This window comes from Polyodon spathula, chromosome 13 (assembly GCF_017654505.1).
Source record: "Polyodon spathula isolate WHYD16114869_AA chromosome 13, ASM1765450v1, whole genome shotgun sequence".
Classification (NCBI taxonomy): domain Eukaryota; kingdom Metazoa; phylum Chordata; class Actinopteri; order Acipenseriformes; family Polyodontidae; genus Polyodon; species Polyodon spathula.
In genome coordinates, this window is record NC_054546.1 from 12,390,325 (window position 1) to 12,411,795 (window position 21,471).

At 35.4% G+C, this 21,471-nt stretch overlaps 1 pseudogene; it reads right to left on the reverse strand.

Annotated features, from left to right (window-relative positions):
• Positions 1–4,002: 4,002 nt before the first annotated feature.
• LOC121325894 lies at positions 4,003–20,431 on the reverse strand (annotated as a pseudogene).
• Between the last annotated feature and the right edge of the window lie 1,040 nt (positions 20,432–21,471).

Genomic DNA, 21,471 nt, shown 5'->3' on the forward strand with positions numbered 1-21,471 from the left:
ATGGTTCTCTTGTAAATAGTTGTAAAAAGATGACATTTTATTTGACTGCAGTTGCTGGGTACAGACTTTGATACTGTATGAATGCTTGCATGTAAACATTGTTTTTTAAAAAGCTCAGTGAAAGGCCGGCGTTGGCCACAATTTATAAAATAATTTCCGAATTCTTGATTATTATTTAGATATTTTACACTTAAATTCCTTTTTTTCCCCCTCTGAAGTAGTTATGTAGCCAGAAGTCTCAATCTTGTTCCTGGAATCTACAGTAAATGTGTCACATTCACAATTATATTAAATTTATTTCAAACTGTTGTCTAACAGAGCTACACATAACCAAAGGAATTATAAACCAACTTATGGGTGGTACAATTAAAAAAAAAAAAGAAGAATGATGCGTGAAAACAACATTTGGCAATATAGGGTGAAAAAAATGTTTGCTAATCGGGTTCTTTTCAAGGATGCGATGGACTTAATGTTGACTTATTAATTAGGTGTGTTGGGAAGAGAGGGTGGGGCTTTACTTGGATTGTCAACAACAAAGCCACTGAGTAATTTTATTTTTCATGAACAGTAGAATCGCGTAAGAAAAATCAACCATTAAGGATTTGTCAAAATTCCAGTATCTTGTTATGTCATCCCATGCATAGAGCACACAGAGTAGTTATTAAAAAAAACAATAACATTTTTTCTGTGTTTAATAGCAGTTCACAAGTACAATCTTCTTTGTGATTTATAATGAGTCAGTATGTCCAAAAATCGTTTTTGCAAAGTTTGGCCATCCGGTAAGCTCAACGAGATGACATCTCTTGTAAAACTAAGACACCCAACATACCATGTATCAACTTTTAAATGAATCACAATTTAAAACTCTGTTTCAGATTGATGCAAAGGGAAGTGGATTAAATAGTCTTATGTAATTAATTATAATTTTTTAGTGAGATTACTATGCACCTCATGTAAAATCAGATTAGTTTCAATCAAATGCCTGTCATTCGGAAGCTATTGAAAAACCTCCATAACCTAATCTGTTGTAACCTTTTTAAAAGTTAGGTAATCACGGAGTACAGTTCATGGCCAATTAATATTAAGTTAGTTAAGGCACATTGGTAGTCGCATATTGTGACTCACTGCTCTACCAGAGTGTTGTCAAGCTGAAGGCATAGTTGCCTTGACTTTTGACCTCTTTGATAGGTCTGTAGTGAACAGGCTTTCACCGATCTAAATTCAGATCCACTGTTTTATGTATATGTTGCAAGCATTTGGAAAGGTACTTTAAGACAATGTATTTTTTAAGATCTAAATGCAGGCAACAGTGCATTCTAACTTCTATGTATGCAAAAACTTTGATGGTTTTGTGAGGCACCCTTGTCCACAATTAAGGTTTACACAGTTTTTTTAAATAAAAATTGTGATGTTGCTTCAATCAAAGTTAAGGCTATTACCATAATTTTCTAAAGCCGTCTGTTATTACAGTAACCATAATACCATGTATGCTTTATTTAAAAAAATTTAAAATAATAATCTTATCATTCTTACATAGACCAACATAGTCCTTCTAGGTGTGATTCATTGTTAACATAGAAAACAATGAATCACACCTAGAAGGTAATAAGTTACAGGTATGACTCTTGATTTAATCAAGACCCTTACTGCCTGGCCTGAATAAACATGCGGTTTTTAAAACTAAGCTAGAAGCGTGCATCTTAGTTCTGAAAATATAAAAAAAAAAAAAATCACATTGATTTGTACAGCAAGATACATGTAAGTTTGCTGTAAGAAATAGAAAACAACCTATACGGACGTGTTTAGACTTGTTGTATAGGTTCAAAAAGATTGCACTGGATTGGATTTGGCATTAAACCAAGCTTTAAAAGATTCTCAGAGATTTAGCCTTTAAATCCCCCTACTTATCATATGCAGACTGCACAAGGCTGCTGTTGTATCTGTTCTCCAAGGTCACCTTAAAACAAGTTGCTGATGGATATACACTTTTTTTTTTCTTCTTATTTATTTAACCAAAGTCCCTATTTTACAAACATGTTTGAACATTGACAAAAAACTGAATTTCATAATAGGTTTGAGCATGTTAAATGCAACGTTGCAAGACAATCAGGGGTCGGGAGAATGGGATTAGGCTGATGCTTGGAATCATCACCTGTTTTTATGTTATTTATGTTTGAAATATGTTGTTGTCGTTAAAAAGAAAGTTTCCATTAAGTAATAACATTTGGATAATAAGAATTGTATTACTGGAACTGGTATGCATTTCAAATATGTCACCTGGCTAACCCTATAAGACTAAAGATTCTCCTGTAAAGTATCTTATATAGAAACAGCAGGGCATAATGAAACACTTATGTAACGTCTCTAAGGACCTTTATCTCATTAGCCTGGCCTCAGGACTCACAACCTAAGATGGCATTACCAAGACTCAATTTTGTGAGTTACAAAATTACATTAAGCAGCAGAAGAGAAACACCTTAGATTTGGCATTAGAAAAACCTACGCCCATTACTCAACTACGTTTTAATGCATTTATTTATTGATTGAGTGACTGAATAACATGTGTGCAAAGCACTTAAAATTGAAGTATATTAATAATTAATGGATTATTTTAAAGAGGCTAAATTGACATTTCAAAAACTTTGTATGATAATGTCATAATCTGTAAATTTAAAAAAATGTAATAAAAGGACTGTATTTAGATTCTGGCTATTTAATTTTCTGATAGAGGACACCTGTGGTTTCATATCCCCCAGTGTCTTGTTTATATAATTGGCACTGTTTCCATCTTCTTTTTGTTAGGTTTTTTTTTTTTTTCCAGCAAAGGTAGTAATATATTTGCAATTCAAACACAATTATCATGCCTTCTTTAGGGGCCATTCATGATGTGCTAGGAAGAACATGAAGTGAAATCATTCCTGAAGTTACCAAGCACTGCTACTCTTGCAAAGCTTTGAAATAAAAAGGCTAAATATATCCTCTCTGAAACAACAGGCATGAGCTCAGGGATGTTAACAGTGCTGTAATAGAGTAGGGGTGTTAAAGTTAATGGTTATCCCATTGTACTGGAACTTTACTAAGAAACTGAGCTGATGTGCAGTGATTGAATTCCGGCATATTTTAGAAGCACCACAAAAATGTGATAAAGATCATTAAAGAAATGTTTTGCTAAAACTGCCATCATGAATGATCCTGATCACAGTTTTTGTTTGTTTTGTCATTTGGTACTGTACTTCTTGACAGCTGCCATAAGTATAGTGGTGCCTTCATTGAAATGTAACCTCAGCTACATACAGTGTGTGGTTCTCATAGCTCCTGGACTGAAGGATTAACCTTTAAGGCAGGATTACCATTTGCTGCCAAAAAGATTAGGACCCATAAATAATTTCTGGTACACGTCCACTTTCTTGTAGGGCGGAGACGCTGAGTGAAAATAGATTCGGTTCCAAAGATACTTTCAAACCTTTATCCCCCTGCTGTAAACAGCACACTGCAATGTAGAACACAAGAAACATTTCTCCACAGCTCTCCTGTTGTTCTTTTTTAACCAAAATTTAGCAACAAAACACTCGACCTTTAGGGTTTCATAATTTGGCTACAGTTTGATAGTGTGTATTAAAATCTATATCTATCTATCTATCTATCTATCTATCTATCTATCTATATCTATGTTATAAATTACTTGGGACTGAAATGAGTTATTGTTTTAGGCACAGCAAACATAGAAAATTTTCTTCCCCCCAAAAATGCTGTATTGGACCAATACATTTGTTTAAAGCACAAGCTTTCAAGACCACATATTATTTTTCTGAGAAATTAAATCTTTAATATAAATATGTAATTCCGTATGGAACTTTTTTTTTTTTCTGAACAATCAACACATTGTATCACTGGGTCTGGTGGTGCCAAGGATAGTTAGAGGACATTTGATCGAAAGAAAATCACAAAACATGTCAGAGTACATTTGTTTCCAGGGGCTTTTTCTCCCTTCCCTACGTTGAATTAACTGTGCGACTTTGTTTCTGATACAAGGACCATCTTCAGCGAGTCAAAGAAACATATCTTGAAAATAGTCATCAAACTCTTCTTCCCTGTGGGGTAGAAATAGTGAACATTAGACCCACCTCATTAGATACAGAAAATAACACAATTTTTACGGTATAGTCACACAAATCAATTTTCCGGCTCATGTAATGTATAAAAGAGAAGGGAAACACATTTTACCAACCCTGTTTTCTTGTCTATACTTGGCGCAGGACCTTTCCAATAGTCTGCATCACAGAGACCTTCCGTTTCATCACAGTTGTCAGAATCTGTATTCCACAATAGTACATTGAAGTCAGCAAAATCCTAATACAGCAGACCATGCAATTTTCTCTATCTGACTAGATCATGATTAGTAAAAATTACAAACAGAATTGAACTGGATTGCATGTACTAATGTTCCACAACACATGTGCACTGAAGGAAAAGAAAATGTATCACGAATAGAGTATGTGTACCTCTATCAGATGCATCCGAGTCCTGAACTTGTAGGTGAAGGACGTTCTGCTAAATTAAAAAACAGTGTCATTAAAAAAAAAAAAAAAAAAAAGACACAGGTCTCAAACACTATATGAACATAAAACATATTTCCTTCCATGCTGTCCTTGCCATTGTCACAATACAGGTCTTTATGCAATTTAAATACTGTAGATAACTGTAAAGGTGTCAATGTACACTTAAGATGCTAAAGAAAAACACAAGCATTGCTGTTTCTGTTTCAGATAAAATGTTGTATAATAGCTCAGTGTAAAGTAGGGTAGCTGAGGTGATTACAACTGTATTGCTACTTCTCTTTCAGGGTTGTTTTTACCATGTGTGAAAAACTACTCTAACATCTGATCGTGCAGTTCATCTTCCAGCTGATCTCAATACATGTTATTATACAAACCTGTAACTTATATATATATATATATAATTTAGTAAGGTCAAATAATTATGCTATAAATAGTCACACTTAAATTGAATTATGTTCATATTGCATGTCCTATAATCTTGGATATTTAGAATAAGTAGCTTTTTATGGCAAATGCCATCAGTTTTCGTGAGTCTGGGTTCTGGTGCTAAACTATTCTTATTAGGATTTTTGCTAAATGTGTCTTTGCCAAGCTTTGAACTTCCTTTGAGTTTGTCCAGGTAACCAGTATCATTCCATTCAAAGGTCACATTGTCCAAGATTTTAATGTAATGCAGAATGCAGTTCAGTCCCGTCACTATTTGGGTCATACTTCGAAAACAACTTTTCGGAGTGACCAAAACAAACAGGAAACGATTCAGAATAACAACTGAACTGCTCCTTTCAGCAACTATCTTTTTTAGTCCACTCACGAAACATATCTTCTCTAATGCACTTAAATAGGACCCTTGGGGCTCATTGTGTAACTGTTTATTTTCTTTATTGCCTTTACCTTTTCTTTTCCCTTGCATCTGTGTTTCTTGGTCACTGTTTTTTTTTTTTTGACAGTGGTTCATCTTCACCTTCCTCTGTTCTCTGCCTCTTTGCTTTAACATCTTTCCTCCTTCAGAAAAAGAAAAGGTTTATTTTCAATCTGAAGACCAGTGACCCCATTTCAACAAAAGGAGAGACATGTTTTGGGTTTGTTTGTATATTCACACTGGTTTAGTTCTAGCCAAGAGGGAAGTGTGGCACTACTGACCCACCCACTAGCACTCTTTGGAGTTCTCACAATAACATACTAATCATTATAAGTGTCCACACATCTTTGTGTTGTGGAGAGCAGCAGTTAGCAAAAAATTTAAGCAGTCTTATATGTCTCGCTTACCTGTAATGGAAGTTTAATTTGTAGGAACATTCAGGACACAGTCCTGAAAAGTAAATGCAAGAAAATGTGTAGGCGAAATAAAACTGCACTTGATTCAATGCTGTAATATAGTTACATCGTTTAAAATAACTTTTTTTCTTAGTTCTTGGAAAATATATCAGTTGTTTCACCAGCAGCTTAGGGTTTATTTGTTTCTTTGTAAAACTTCAGCCTTGACCAGTGACTTTATCAGTTCTGGCTATTGGCAATATGGTTTACACCACAATGGGATGGTTAGCACTAATCTTGGACTAACTTATCCAAGATAACATCAGGTAGTTAAAGACTCGTTCTTATCAGAACTCAGAAATGTTTTTCAGAAGTCCCAGTATCAGGCAGATCTGATGTATGTGTCAGAAAAACATTACAAAAACAGAAATGTACTGGAAAGTGTCCGGATTTGGTAAAGGATCAGCAAGTGAGAACGCTGGCAGTCTTTTTGTTATACCAAGACTGCTTTCTGTAGCTCACACATGAATGGCATTTTGGGTACCCTCTAAAGCACGAAAGTCTTATTCAATTAAAAGGGAGGGAAGTGAACCAGCACGCAAGCTTCTAAAACATCCAATGCTCACCCATCACATTCAACATAAGTATGCATTCAATTCAGATTGCATATTTTTAAAAAAATATGAAAGTGTGACATTATGAAACAGACTGCATATTCATGTTTATAAAAACTTTAAAAGCAAAGCTACTTTAGTAACAGGATATTTCAAGCCCAGATTCAAGCCTACTCCATACATTTTAAGTAATCAGCACAGCAAATCTATCCTTTTAACTCATACATTGAGATCAGCATGTTTTAATATCCACCAAAACTATATATTTATTGCTGTGTGTGTATATATATATATATATATATATATATATATATATATATATATATATATATATATATATAGTAAGGTGGCTGGGGGAGGGTCAGATTCCTCCCTGCCTAAAAACATGTGTAAATGCACGTTTTGTTTAATTTAGTTGTATTATTTAATTTAATTGTTAATTGTTTTGTTAATTAGCCCCTGCACCTGGAGGTAATTGTAAATTAGAACCAGGTGCAGGGTATTTAAAGAGTGCAGCCAGTTTGTTCTGGGCTGCTGCTGTGGAGTGAAGAAGCCTGTTTAAAATGTACGTTTTGGTTTTTACAGAAGTTTGTATCAGTGTTTTGTTTTCATGTTATGTCAGGTAAACAGCTTAGCTGTCCTGCGTGTTAGTCAGGGACCTGCATATGTTTAGTTTGTACTCCGTGGGAGCTAGGGTTGTTTGTTTGTTTGTTTTGTGTTTATTTTTGGTTGTGAATAAAAGTGCGCATAAGCGCTGAAAATCAAAGTTTTATCTCTGAGTCATGTTTTTAAAGGGACACGAACCCAAACTACAGCAAGCCTGTTTATTACTAGTAACAGGATTATATGCACGGCCTTGAATTAGACTAAAACAATAGTATAGACCTGCAGGCTTAATCAGACTGATTGGATGCCTGACTTGATCAGACTGATTGGATGCCTGTTTTACAAGAGCATTCCTCTTCTCCCCTTGTTCAGCGTAGCCAAAGTTCACCTCCCAGCTTTTCAGACCTTCCTTCGTACCACAGATCTTGTTTCCACAGAAGAACTGACCTAAATTTAATAATTTTAATATACTCAGTATGTTGGCACCAAACATATTCACACAGTCAAAGTGTAAGCTTTACATCTTCACCTTTTAATGATGTTTGCATTTAGAGAGTGGTTCTTAATGCAATTACCCAGTGTTTTGTTTTTCTGTGTCTGTGTTAAGATGCTTTCTCCTGACTTCAGAAGCTGCTATTGCATTCTAGTTGCTTGCCACAGATATATGTAACACAGGTTAGATGAGTCAGTGTCTTATAAATGTAAGAGTCAGTGTCACCCAGCTATCTACCATTTTGTATTTCCTTCTTTGATGGCAATACACTTTTGTGCACTAGATGGTGCTAGCAGTTACAAATATAGACTATATAATGACAGACATCCAGAACTGAACAGCTCCTGAACCTTAACAAAGTTAATATCAAGTGGAAAAAAAAAAAAAACAGAAGAACTCAGACATAAAAAGGCATAGAAACAGTAACAAAAAAAAAAAGTTACTCTAATTATTCGTTACCTGAATGCATTTGAGCGAGACCCATCTTACTGTCTAATTAAGCCTGAGGTTTGTATGTTCATGTTTCTATATATGCAGTTGCTACCCTGGTGCAGCTTAAAGTTGTTCACAAAGTGTAAGGGTTTATCTAAAAAGGTTTCCTGTTGATGTGACAGAATTACTGACCTTTCATCCCTGAAACTCATGTATTGATTTAGCACTATCCTTAACCTGGTCACTAACAGCATGGATTTAATTACCGTAGCATTAATACAGGATATTGAAGATGTATTGAGAGGAAGCTGTTACACATATTGGCCTTTTGCTTCACAAGAAAGGTGTGTTGTTCTCACAAGGCAGTTATTGTTCTCTCTTGGCTTCAGGTCTATTGACATGCTTTGATGAGTGCTGAGTTTGTGTAGTTGCACAACAAGCCATGAGCAACTAAATGATGCAAAACAACAATTATAATATGCAGGGGGGGGGGGGGGGGGGGGGGGGGATGTTCGCTGTTGATGCCCATTTGTGCATATCTCATGGTAAACGCTGAGCACTGGCAGCATCAACTGGTGATGGTTAATTAATCTTGTGACCTGGGAAATTTTTCTTTATTTTGTTATTGAGTTCTTGTTATTGAGTTCTCCTCTTTGGATATACTCTAAGTGACTTTGTTCCAATGCTGTATAAAATGACTGGAATAGAGTATGATGTGACCGTAACCATTGTGATGTCATTTCAGGGCAAAAGAGAAAACTGCTCTATAGAAATCAATGTTAAATGAATCTTACTTGACTTCAAAGTGGTGCAATGTTTCAATGGTCAGCACTGAAATTAAACAGAGCAGTAATATAGGTTTTCATATGGGTGAATACAAAAATGGGCTCTTGCACAATGCTGTAATTCAAGGAATGGGCAGCATAGTATGTGTTGTAATGTAAATGGTTCCATGAAGAAATAGAAGGGGATCTGTAAATGTCAGCTTTATTTACAGTATCTCATCTTTGCACATGCAAATCTCTTTTCTTTTTTAATTTACCTGTTTCAAGTAGGGTCAGACTTGTGGTTTAAATCAGCTGACAAATCCTACAACCAGAAACTAGATGCTGCTGCAGATTAATGCACTACCACAAGGAATTCACCCTTCACCTATCTTTCAAAATGATAATTGCTGGCTAACTACTGTAGGTCAATGTCATCGGGTTTACGTGGTTTCATATGTAAATATAAACTAGTTATGTAACATCGCTCTGTTAACACTAGGAGACAAAGGCCAGAGAATGACCCCTTTCACCTGTAGAAACTGTGAAAGGTGGCCCCACAGCAGCCAGAAGCTGTCATTGCTGGTTGCTTTGAAAGTTGTTGCAAATAAGAAATTCGAATCCCCAAGAACGTTCTTAGAGAATATTTAAAAAAAATATTTAAAAAAAAGCTTGCCTGCTACAATATACCAAGTGTTTACTATTCACATGTGTTAAACTACATATTTTGACTCCATCAATAAATAGATATATGACAAGAAAAACACCAAAAACAGCTTACTTTTCAATGCTTTGTGTCATTAGGTACAACAGGTACTTTAAATGTAGGTACTTTAAGGGCAAAATATTAGTTTTTTAAAGGAGAACTGTACTTCTGACAGATTGGTTTATAAACGTGAAGTAAAATGCAAAATAAGTTGTTGTTGTACAGTGTAAGTATATATGACATATGTTTAGAATGGTTGCTTGCATCATTAAGGACCTACCAAATGGTAGGTGTTAAGAATTAACGTTTCACGTCATTGCCACAGTTTTCTTTAGACATGGATTTACTGGAACAACTTAACTTGACGATGTAATACTTGTCCTTGGTGCACTGCCATGCCTACCAACGGTACCATCATATGAATCTTACAAAGATTATTTCTCAACAAGTTCTGTCATAAGCTGCTAAATAACAGATGGTTTGTGTCCTCAGATACTTTAGGTCCCCCAAGTAAAAATACCTCTTAGCTAATGCTTAAAACACAGCTGCCAATTTAAATTAAAACTTTACCTTGATTACAAGTCAAAAAGCACAAGATGTCTGCTACTTCTTTCAGCTGGGGAATAAGAGTCATGTTTTAAGGGGATTGGGGGTTTGTGATTTCATGGTTTGGTTCAAATAAAATACAAAACTCTGCAACACCCACATTTATGCTTTGTTTGCATACTGTGGCACAAAAGCAAAATAAAATGTACCGAGGTACTGAGGCCTCTGTGTACTTTCTAAACAGAAATTATGAACCCCGCCCCTCCCAAAAAAAAAAAAGAAAAAAAAAAAATCCTGACATAAAACACCATTAACGTAACCAGAAACAAAACAAACACTTTAAACAAACAAACAAACCAAAAAAAACACTTCTCAGACAGGCCCACCTTTCCAATGTGTTCTATTTCCAAAAGCACGGTACTGTACAGTATGTTGTAAAGAAGAAGACTTGACCAAACAGCAGTACTGATATTCAGTGACAGTGTACCTAGAATGTTAGCATTGAGACATAATTAAAAATAAATAAATAAAAATAAATAATTTAGATATTTTATTTTAAAAAATCTGACATTTCAAAATGCCAGTTTTTCATGATGTAATTTAATTTGTTAAAGATTCGTTCAACTTTATGAAGCAAAAGTTATAAATTCTGTAGGTCACAGCTGTATGTACTCAGTTATTTTCCAGTTTAAAAAATATTGGCCCTTGTTATTACTGTTCACTTCTAACAGTATTCTCTTATTGTGTTTGCGTTTGTTGTGCGTATGGCCACCAAGATCACTGTGTGCCAGCACTTCCCCCGGTTAGCAGCAGGCCATGTGCAGATGGACGGGATTAAAGGTGCTTCTCAGTTTTTCTCATCTGTCAATGGTCCCTGCAGTAAGAAGTGCACGTGACTGTTTTAGCCCCGGGATACAAATTGCACCATATCGATCATACTTTTGATAACAGATTAGCATACAGAGCAGTGATAAATCAGCATGCTAAATATGCATAGGCTATCACCAATCAGAAAGTAGACACGTTGTACAAACCTAGGTACCACCGATTCCCTATAAAATTCAACCACAAATACAAAATACATATTTCAGAACATGTATTAATGGAAGAAGAGGTTTGTATTTAACTTGAAGTTCAATATTAAAATAGGATGAAATCAAACTAAAAGGAGTCTTCAGTAAAAGTTACAGTATTGCATAGCAAGGCATCTTGACTGCTAACGATCTTATTGTGTTAAATGCATGAGTAGTACCATGGGATTAATGTTCCCTCTAGCCAAGTAGCCAATTCTAACAATGACGTACTATTTGTTTGACGTGGGGTTCCCTACATACAAAATGTAGCTAATCACGGAGCTTAAAAACACACGTATGTTAGTGGTAAGCTGTAAAATGGCTGTACAGAAAAAAAAGGGTAAGGAGAGTGACGAAACTTCTTAGTGTAATCTCTGCAAACCAAGTCTTACTGGTGATCGCATCATCTCATTGCGGCACTGACGTACTATACGTTTGGTGTGGGGGTTCCCCATAAACCCTGTAGAAAATCAGCTATCAGTATCATGAAAAACATTTTATTATCTCCACTTACAGTATTTGTACATGGAAAAATATATTTTTCACACGGACCGACCTACAAAAAAAAAAAAAAAAAAAAAAACCCTGTGCTGGTTTAGGGTGCTGCTGCAGTATTTTGTAATGGTGACTAGGCTAGTATTATATTTATTGTTTTGCCACTTGGCAGTCTCCATTGAATGGGTTTATGAGAACAGCGGAAGGCAGTATTTTCACAGGGACATGCACCATCTCTTGACAGATGGTATCCTTCAAATCAGTCAGGATTTAATATTTTTGTCCATAGCAGATTACAAAATAACCTACTGACTTTATAACCAGCCAGAACAAGGCAATTTTAAATTTCTTTTTAATAAAAATAATCTATTTAGGGTTATAAATGTGTGAATATGTCCCACTACCAAAGCTGTTCTTTTATTACTTGCAGTTAATGCTAGCTCAGCTTCATACGATCTTAAATCAAAAAAAATATAAAGCCTCAAACTCTGGATAATTTCTGGAAAGCCTAGTTTTAAATCCTTGCCTTGGCATAGCAGAGGATTTGAAACAAAATTAAAATTCTAAAAATAAAATCTCTTTACAGCAATATCCATCTGTGCTTTTTTAAAATATTCTGAAGCATATAAACTAATTATATCTCCAAACAGCATAGATTTTTCAATAGTTTACAGAAACGCATGGGAGTCAGTCTTTTACTTAATTAGATTTGCAAAACTGGGATGATCACATAATACATTTCCTTAGCCGAGAAATCTCCTTCCCAGTTTCTGCAATATCAAACTGCTCACTGTGTATAAATACTATAAAATCTATAAAGAACCATATAATACCACAACGCTATCATTTAACATTAACTATGTGACCAGGGGGCAGATTCAATTAAAAAAAAAAAAAAAAAAAACATTCTATAACAATCTTTATGACCCTAGTTATTTTCTTGTTTTATGCAATTCAAACTTCCATAAAAAACAACTGAATCTCACCTAACTACAAAAACTGTTTGCTTTGTACTAGTTTGCACAGCAATCCTTTAATCAGTTCACGACTAGCTACACGAATTAGATATTTATTAAAATAATAACTATTAAGAAGGGATAAAGGCTAGATCCCAAAGTACAGCAGTAGTATGATTACGTTATTGTCTTCTGCTCTGCTTAATGGATTAGAAAACAGATTGTTACCATGTTTGCTACAATGGAGTAAAGTGATCGATGGAAGTGTTTTATTTTTGCCAGCCTTTGGCCTGCTAGTTTCCTTTCTAGGAAACATGACCTGGATAGGTTTATCAATGTTGTGGCACCACCAAATGTCTATTGTCATTTCAGCAGTTCAAGTCCATGGACTGTCACCACAATCAGTTCCTAGCTTACAAAGACTAATAGTTTAGGAGACACCACATGCTGAAAGCGAGTAGGAGTAACGCAATCGCCAAACCCCATTCTGCATGCCAGTACGCTTGTCTCTTTTAGACACTACAATCGGCTGATCTTGCTAAATCCTAGTCGTATGTTGTACAAACTTCAGTGCTGACATGTCAAACTTTTAAAAACAAACAAAAAAAACGTATCAAACATCCATTTATTGTTATTTAGCTCCCTCTTGTGGTTTCAAAAAATGAGATCCCTACTAAATAAAAAGTAATGCGGTTCTGGTTGATTGCGATCCAGAAAAATGCGGCCCAGTTCTGCTCAGAATTGTTAATTATATTGCAGTATTGTCCATATAGACAGAGATCACAAGCAACATATTACTTTGGTAGTTCTTTCTACAGAAGGAAAGTATCTTATTTTGTATAATTATAGGATTTAGAACTGATATACAGTGTTGTAAGGTAATATTTTAGCTCTGGGGAAGGTTCTTGTTCTATTGCTCAGGTCACCAATTCTGAATCCAATCAAGTATCGCTGGATCGAGTTAAAGAGCTTGGTGAAAAAAATGACAGACTTCAAGTACAGAGCAGCTGAAACTGATATGCTGAGAAAGGCTAGATTAAAACTGTACTAAATGTATTATTGTTCATTTTAATTTAATAAGAAAAAAAAGTTTGGTCATTAAATGTTTTAGGCATTCTATTAACGAGCAACACTACACTCAGACAACTAAATAATCAATTGAGTGTCAATACTCATGGGAATCAATGTATTTACTGATAGTTGGAATTAAAATCAGGTTCATGTCAACTCCTCCAGATTTCCCTAGATCTTCCTATTTTGTCCTTAAACAACCCTAGAGATCTTGTTTGCATTATACTTCACGTCCATTACCCTTAAATTCTCTAAGGATTACCTCATATCCCAGCAGTGCTCTTTATTTTAGTTTACAGTGTTTCACCATCCCTTATAATATAAAGAAGGGAATTCAACACCCTTTTTCCAACATAAAATATGTTATCAGGTAGAATACTCTACTAACACAATAATCAATATTGAGAATATCGTTCCATTTTTAACATATAAACTACTTATTAAAACATGAAACTGAATGATTGGAAAATTAGGTCACCTGAAAAGTAAGCTTGGAAAATAGCAAATTTTTACCTTTTCCTGAAACAACTTCCTTCTCCACTTGCCATCTGAAACCAAACTGTTATAAAAAAAAACACAAAAAAACAGTGAATATGCAAAGCAACATCATGCATGGATTTGTTATTAATTTAACATGAAATGGTTTAAAAGTAAACATATGATCACTTTATGTAAGAAATGCCTGCTTGTACAAGAAAGCAAATGGGTGAGGTAAATGCCATCACCGTCTGTTAAAAATCAATTCAGACAACCGAATTATCTTTTTAAAGTTTGGTGGAACAAATAAATTGTTATTTGCATCTGCTTTTTGTTACTCTTTTCTACATTTAACATTTATTGTTTGTTCACTGCCTTTTCGCTGATGAAATAGCCAGTATAATCCCCTGGTAAAATGTATATTCAATGTAAAATTATACTTAAAACCCTGCAATTGTTATAGAATGAAAATAAAACAATGATGTAAAACTGCAAGTGAGCGTTAGAGTGACTTTAACCTCTTCTCATCTCACCAACGGATGCCTGAATCTGTAACAGGAGTGCATCACACAGTGGCATCCCAGAACTTGATATACATACCTTGTTTTCTTTATATCTGCTGGGATCAGCAAATCAGTACTCTTTGAATAATTTATCATAGTATTTCTTTGCCAGATTTTTCTCCCTGGAGAGACAGTGAATACAGTAATAACCTTGTTTTAAAAAATAATAATAATGAAATGACAAAAAAGCTTTTCACTTTTTGATTTCTGATTATGCAGTACATGATTACTATTATGTACAAAGACAAATCAGTCTATGTATTTAAAATACAGTTTAAAAAAGCATGCATATTTAACAACAGCCAGGTCAAAGTGAAAACTGATAAACTGTGCCATAAGTTTCAGTAAGAATCTAGAATTTAAAAGGCAACAGCCTAACACATATATCAAGTCTAAGATAAGTCTTTACTATTGTCTTATCAATTTTACTAACACAACTTACCATGCTGTTTTAAAGTCAGTAAGTTTATAAACATCGTAGATCCCACACCTGGCATTTGTACTCATCTTTAAACTGCACAGCGCTTATACTCAGACAGACACAAGAGCTTATATATGAAACCAAGGGAGTTACTGCATTTTCATCTCACCAAGCCCATGCACTTATTTGCTTGATTATACAGTATGACAGATACTGGTTTTCAAGCAGCACTTGGCAACTTCCTCCCTTTTTGATTAACAAAAAGCCAAGACCTTGCTGTCAAAAACTTGCTTCGTTCCAACACTGTCTTGTTTTTAACTGTTTTGTGAAAGCACGGTGTCAATTTAAAACTGAAGTGTTTAGAAAATCAATCTGTTTATTCAAATGAGATATGGAGAAAGCAAGGCTTGGCTTATATACATCTCTGCAGGTAATGCACTGTAAGCAGTGTAGAAATAAAAATCAATCTGATTGTTTTGTTGAAAAAGCACCAAAGGGACTAATTATTGTTCCGTTAGAGGCATCCCACATGCAATATATATGCAGTACATTTCCGTGCAGGTTACAGCTACACTTTACCAAGTCATATCGTCTTCAACTTCCTCTCTCCATAGGAACCGATGGTTTTCCTTGATCACATCCACATCTGTTTTGTCTTTTGCTCTGAAAAAATGAGATGGAAACATACAGTGCATACATCAGTAGAGTGTATCGTCTCTTGAGACTTTAAAAGGCCATACCATAGAACAGCCACTGTTAAAAACACACTTCATAATAACCATCTAGCAAGTTAACAACTACCACTCTGAACTATTAATAAGAAACAGTAACTCAGTGAACTGTATCTGCTACTGCAATGAGGGGCTAAACTGATAAATCTCGATGTTAAAGAGCAACTCGTTATGGGATGAAATATCAGTTTTCTTAAAAAGAATCCCTTTAGTATATTTGTTTCAGTCCTCGCATCCTGGTGACTTTTTAAAACATACAAGTTAAAAGCACTCCTGTGACCTTTATAGAGCTCTCAAACACGTACAGCTTACACCAGAGGGGAACCACTAACCTGTTCACCTGTAACACTCTACCCCTTGCATATTGTATTTCTTACTGATGTACTGTAAATCTTACCTCTACTAAGGGAAGAGTGTTACAGTGGGACAGGTAAACGCTTACACTCTGGTGTACCAGCTTAAGAGAGGTAACATGTTTGAGAACCATACTGAGGACCACAGGTACAATTTAAACAGACATCATTCATCATTACTCATGCTGCTATGTACACAGTTTTGGTATTCTCAACATAATTACTGTTAAATGATATAGTTTATTGTGTTTAATTTGTTTAAACAATAAGTTTTTCTTAATTCAGTACTTACACTATTAAGACATGTCACGCTAATTCACTTTCAGTGGTTGGGTGTGTTTTATAAGAGGTCAGACAGCTAGATTGATCTGCTTTTCTGGTTAATACATTTTTATACTTATCAAGTAACCCTCAATGGGTCTGTCCTTCTTACCAAAATGAGCTAGAGCAAACCAAACACAGCTGAAAACTACATTCTTTTATTTTCTATTTCGTATTTCCCTTTACAAATGCCACATTAACAGCCATTAGAAACCGTGCATGGCAGACTTTAACATTCCTCTACCCACAGACAAAGGAATGCATGGTGACCGTTGCCAAGCAATGGCATTTCATAAACAGAATCCTTTTCATTAGGCAAAAAAAAAAAAAAATCCTTGGGTCCCCTACCTGTTTTCAAATGATTACCAGATGAGGCTCAAAGAATACATTGCTGCATTTCTGGGGTTTTCATTTTTCCAATAATGCAATTAGCATATTTTGTTTTGTTTTTACTAGTTCGTATACATGATGTTGACACATGTCTAAATATATAGGATGCCACAAATCTAAAATCTATGCATTACATATTGTATGGTCTGCGCATGTTGTTCAGCTGGCACAGAATAGTAAACAATAGTTAGTCTATTTTTATTTAACCCTTCACCCTAATATTTACTTTACTACTAGCCAGCTTTAATAGCCAGCACAGATTGCCACACTACATAATGACACCTGTGGCTCTACACAATTAGCATTGAAAATTGAGATACATGTATCAATAATAAATGAAGTCTTTGAAGTTTAACAGGGTGTTGATTCATATAGCAGTGTGCACTTCAGAGGGCCAATGTAATTATTAACCACTATAAATACATTTGGATTGTTGATAAATGGACTGTTGTAACAACAGCACTTTGTTCCAATGATTATTCTTTGGGCAACCAAAGGAAGTGACAAAGAGCCTGATTGGTTCTATAACTGTGATACCGCTAAGCCAATTGCTTCTATACACCCAGGAGCTTGGCAGTGGAGGCTGGCAAACTGACAGGCCTCAGTAGGACAAAGGTCAGCCCTGTAGGTGTCATCTTGAGCTAACTGGATGCCTGGCCAGTAGAGGCCACCATAGACCCCTCGACAATTTTGCCTTCCTAACCTGCGGGAGCACCAGAGTCAACGCGACGCTCCCGATTTCTCACAGTCAGGGAATGGATCTGCGCTCCCTGACTGTATGACTTGCCCTACACTGCCACTCAGAGATCATGTACTTTATTAACGGTACTTACGTGGAGCGCTTAACGTCCTCCTCCTTGCCACCATAAAACAATATATAATCACTGACAAACTTTTTGTGTCTGTCATACTGCAGGGAGCTAATTAAGGACAAAGACACACAAAGTTGGAACAGAGTGCTAATGTGTGCCTTTACTGCACACTTTCAAATAATCACAACTATAAGCAAAGGATCCCTAGTATACTTTTAAAAGGCAGAAGATACTTCATTAAAGTAAAACATCTGTTTCTATTTAGGACTCCAAAAACAGTCACATTACACAGATGACAAACATCTTTCTTTCCAAAACATCTGCTCAGTTTGTAACCAGGAGGTGCCCAGCTCAGTCACTGACTCACTGTGTACCCTGAGCAATTCACTTAACCAGCTTGTGCTCCGTCTTTGGGGTGAGACGTTGGTGTAAGCGACTCTGCAGCTGATACACAGTTCACCCACCCTAGTCTCGTATCTTGTAAAGCGCTTTGTGATGGTGGTCCAGTGTCCGCTATATAAAAATAAAGAATATATATATATATATATATATATATATATATATATATATATATATATATATATATATATATATATATATATATAGTTTGCAAAAATAAATAATTTAAAAAACTGCATTTTTTATTTAGTAATAACTGGCCTACAGGAAAAAAAAAATGTTCTGGATAGTTCTTGTATTTATGACTTAACCACCTCATAACTGGAGGTCAAGCTGTGTGAGAAATAATTCAATGTAAAACGTTTAAAACTTTGCCAGAAACACCTCAATATAAGACCATTGCGTCAAATCACTGTATAAACCATAAACTGAAACATCTTATGGTCATCATGTATGACTTCAGCAGGAGCAAATGGCCTTGAATACAGAATGTGAAGGAGTGTTAACCATTCAAAATGTAACGTGCACTGTTGTTAGAAGCCACAGTACTGCTTTCTGTACTATGCTTTCTGCTAACAACAAAAATGGGACATTTTTCCTAAATGTAAAGTAGACAATCAGGTGCCTCAGTCTAAATGGGTTATTTAAGTTTCAAGATGAAGCTAAACTGTTCCATTTTTTAAAATGACTTCAAACACAAAATTGCAGAAAATGAAGTCATCAAGGATAAATCACAGCGCTGTTTCATGATGCATGACGATTTCAGTAACAAAGTGGAAAAAAAAAACACAACTTAAAACCATATTTTGCATTTGTTAACTTTTAACATAAAACAAACCTAAATGTTGAGGCACAATATTTGTGTTACAAAGTACTGGAAGGGACAAAACATGTTATACTATGCATGTACCATAGTTTACCCTGTTTTGCCATGTTTAGTAATATGATTTACCATACCTTGATGACCTTTACAATGCTTAACCATTCTTTACCATGCTTTATTACACTTTGCTGTGCTTTTACTGAGGTCAACCTACATGCAGAAGAGTGACAAGTTCTACAGACTGTTCAGTTATTGAAAGGGTGTGTGATCCACAGAAGATGAAAAGCGACAAACACACTGTCAAAAATGAGGATTAAACATTCATTTTTCCAATATGGGATTTCAACCTCTGTTCCATCTGCCCCACTTTTTGTCTATTGGCCTTAGTATAAATCATATTCCCTATGATAATTACTGTATAATGTTAAGGTCCTATAAGCAGTTACCTTGCATTTCATGCATTTTACAAAATCTCTTTGAACCCATGCTATGCCTTCTACAGCAGCTTTTAAGCATTAAAATAAGCCCTTCTGCATTTATGTCTAATCAGTAAAGACGTATCTCCAGACAGACAGCCTGCCCCACAGTGCTTAATTTAGAGTAACAAAAATCTTTCCTGTTGACTGAAGTTTCATCCTCCAGAGGCACATGTGTGTCTACCATCATGGCAGCTTGACTATTACTGTTTATAAACAAGGACCAATGACCTGGAATGCTTTATACCTTATCGATATCCATCTGAACCCTATTAAGCAGCCGACTTGACCGTTGAGATGCTATACTGCAACTCAGGACAACAAGAAGGAACTTAAAGGATACAGTATTCATTGAAATCAAGTGATGTTGTCTGTTTCTTGCCTCTTCCCTGTAAAAAGGAAACATTTTATTGATTATATTACAAAATACTTTTATAAAAATACATATGTTGCTGGACTTTTAACAGTACTGTATATGCTCTTGAGACCTGTTGCCACTATGGCCTGCATTTTGTTCAACACATTGTACAAGGTACCAACATCTGGCTTGCAAAAAGTTTAATTTAGTGTTCAGAGATTCATACTCAGATGGCTTGCCCAAGTTAATCTTGCTTCAGATAGAGTAAACGTCCTGTATCTTTTGTTCATTCAGAGCCCAAATTGAAACCCGTAAATATTTACATACTTGTCCCATTCTCAAGCTGCGAGATGCTTGTGGACCAACTTGACATGCTTTCCTTTCTGAAATGTCTCTTGGAGCAGAGTGTCGTCTTCAATTATCCTAAAAAATAACTGTAAACATTTAAATTAATTAGCCAAATTAAACAGCATTTAACGTATGTTTTTATTATACATAACAAAAGCTATCAATGAACAAAGATTACAGAACCTTAGATAGAAATGGAAGACAGTTATCCAAAATCTATGATGCCTCAACCTCCAACCACACTTAAATCACTGCCTCACAGTGGCATTGGGATCAGAACTCCACACAAAGAAATGACCGTTACATTTGTGGGGCATGGTCTGAAAACACTCTACTCATAGTATATTGAGGTAGCAGCACACTGGTATTGTCTAGGGCACATACAGCCATTATTCTCTTATTTTAAAAGGATTTTTTTACTATAGCCTTTCCGCTTAATTGCTCCTGGTAAAAGCATCAGAGAATAATGATAGACAGTACTAATGATGTAATTCTGAAGTATAGGTAATGCAGTTATAAAATAAAATGCTGATAAGACATTTACAGTCATTTCTAAGCATATCAAAAACAGCAGACATGACACAGTGCCCAAGGTAATGACTATATCATGGGAGACCCTCTTTTTTTTTTTTAAAGCACATCCCTCTTCAAGAAGCTCTCTAGAGCGACTTATTTTTAAGAAAATCACTTAATACACTCCCCTTCCACCTCTAGGGGACTGACTTAAGCCACAAAAGAAAAGGATTTGGTGGTCTCAGCTTGACAATTTGTAACATTACGCTGTTCAGATCACTACAATATACCCTACTGTGTACCAAAGTTATGAAAACAACATCCCTGTATATAGTGGTACTATTGAGACCTGTCACATTTTTAATCAAGTGAATAGACCTCAATAACAAAAAATACATTATGTAACTTCAAATTCCCCAAAGCTTCAATGGCAAGTGATATGGATTACTATATAACACAGCTGCCAGTAGTTTGGTCTGGGCTTTTCATCACTTGAAAGACTTACAATCTTTTCACTGTCTTATGAAACGGAGATGGGTCTGCAATGTAGTCTTACAAGATGGTAATTCATTAAGTATAACTCTCTCTTAACAGACCTTTTCTTTTTTTGGTAGGATGTTTCTTCTTGAATTTCATCATCACTAAAGTCTGAGTCATAACCCCCAACGCCATGCGCCTGAAGCACATTATAAACAGCACTTCAACACTGCCACCTTGTTTCAGTTTAGATTTGTGATGCTGAAGCTAAGAAGGGGGAAACATACTATATCAATGTGACATGTATTTTCCTGGAACAGGCTGAATGGTTTACATTCTAGAAATGATTTACTAGCTGTGGTCTAACGATTTGTAATACTATTCTGGGCATGTTATGATACACAGTGTTCTTTGGAGTAGCCATTTGTCATGTTTAGAAC